This window comes from Mus caroli, chromosome X (genome assembly GCF_900094665.2).
Source record: "Mus caroli chromosome X, CAROLI_EIJ_v1.1, whole genome shotgun sequence".
Lineage (NCBI taxonomy): Eukaryota > Metazoa > Chordata > Mammalia > Rodentia > Muridae > Mus > Mus caroli.
In genome coordinates this window covers 152,070,178-152,072,086 of record NC_034589.1, presented here as the reverse complement: position 1 = coordinate 152,072,086, position 1,909 = coordinate 152,070,178, and the positions used below count along the sequence as shown (strand labels likewise).

General features: G+C 50.4%; 1 pseudogene across 1 annotated transcript; it reads left to right on the top strand.

The window, feature by feature from the left end:
- The first annotated feature begins 476 nt into the window (after positions 1 to 476).
- LOC110287027 lies at positions 477 to 1,667 on the top strand (annotated as a pseudogene). The gene has a single exon (XR_002377178.1). The product of XR_002377178.1 is annotated as an E3 ubiquitin-protein ligase RNF138 pseudogene (transcript).
- The last annotated feature ends 242 nt before the right edge of the window (positions 1,668 to 1,909 follow it).

The window sequence follows — 1,909 nt, the reverse complement described above, 5'->3', positions numbered from 1 at the left end:
GAAGAGTAAAGAAACGTGGTATATACAGGAGAGACAATATACTATTACACACAGTAGCCTGATAGCAGTGGTCCACGGTCCACATAGAATGATCACTTAGGTACCTGGAGGACTTTATGAAGACGTAGGGATTAAATGCAGCGGCTTGCGCGTGCAATCGAATCACGGAGCTGTGCTGGCAGATCTCTTTTTACTCTTCCCAGACAGGGGCTCCCTAAATCGCTCTGTCTGGGTTTGAACTCGCGATCATACTGCCTCAGCATCCCTTATTGGCTAGGATTACAAGCCTGCGCCACTAGGCCCAGCTGAATTTAAAACCAAAAACCAAAAACAAACAAACAAACAAAAAAAAACTTGGTAAAGTAAGCGGACCTGGCAGCTTACGTCACAACCAGCTGAAGGCGCGACGCGCTGGTTGCTATGGAGGCCGTCCTATTGACCCCGCCTCCGGCTCTCCTGTGGCTATCCATTCTGCAGTGACCAACCAGCCTGGCAGGCAGCAGTTACCTCTCAACTGATGGCTGAATAGGAGGTATCTCCATCACCATGAGCTTCGGGTCTGGCGGGTTCTGAGGCTCCTAAGAACAGAGCATCACCCGTCTTTCGCTGGAGATCCAGTGCTCTGAAGCTCAGTCAACTGCTGGACAGAAAGGCGCTGAAATCAGACTGCAGCAGGGGACCACCTGTCTGCGGATCTGCCGCGGAGAGAGCTTGACCCAAAGCGCTGCTTGGAGAGGATCCGGAGGGGAGCTCTGAGCCGCCACCGCCACCTTAGCAGCCGCGAGCCGCCATCGCCTTGGGCTTCTACCGGTCGCCACTATGGCCGAGGAAGAATCTGCCTCCACCACGTCTTACACTGAAGATGATTTCTACTGTCCGATATGCCAAGAAGTCTTCAAAACGCCAGTTCGGGTCGCGGCCTGTAAGCATGTTTTCTGCAGAAAATGTTTCCTGAGTGCAATGAAGGAGAGCCGGCTCCACTGCCCCCTGTGCCGTGGAAATGTGACTAGAAGAGAAAGAGCTTGTCCAGTGAGGGCTGTAGACCTTGAAACCATCATGAGACATTTTCCTGGTAATTGCCGATGCTGTTCCCAACGCGTTGAACTCTATCGTATGAGGCAGCACTACAAAACTTGCGAAAAGTACCAGGATGAATTTGGAGTTTCTACATCTGTTTCAAGCTTCCAACAGTCTCCAAACTCCGTGGGCAACAGTAACAACGAGGCACCGGCCTCAGCGAATGCCGAGGAGGTTTTACAAGAAGAGGAAGAGAACGCGAGCCCACCTGATGAGCCCACCTTCGATTGCCCTCTGTGTGAAGAAGTGACCATGAGCAGACAACGTTTGCTGGATCATTGCAATAGCAGCCACCGAGGTCGTGTAGTTTCAGTCACTTGCCCAATTTGCCTATCTCTTCCATGGGGCGACCCGCCTCAACTCACCAGAAATTTTGTTAGCCATCTTAACCAGAGGCATCAGTTTGATTACGGAGATTTCGTGAATCTTCAGCTGGATGAGGAAACCCAATTTCAGATTGCCATCGAGGAGTCCTTCCACGTCAACATCTAGAGGGACTGTACTCATTTCTACAATTGCTCCTAAGGGACAATTTACACTAAAACATCCCTTTAATAACTTGATGTTTTAAATAAAAGTGATCAGTCTGACCTTTTAGTTTTTCTTTCATTAAAAATCGAAGGCTCCTTATGTTAAAACTTAGACCCTTGGACAAGAAGACGGGGTGGGGGGGGAGGAAGAGGACAGAAGAGGAGTGGGGAGGGATGGGAGAGAAGAAAAGAGGGTGGGGATCAGGAACACGGAGGAGCAAGGGAAGAGATAGTATGTGGGGCTGGGCGGGATGGCACATGCCTTTAATCCCAGCACTAGGGAGGCAGGTGGATTTCTGAGT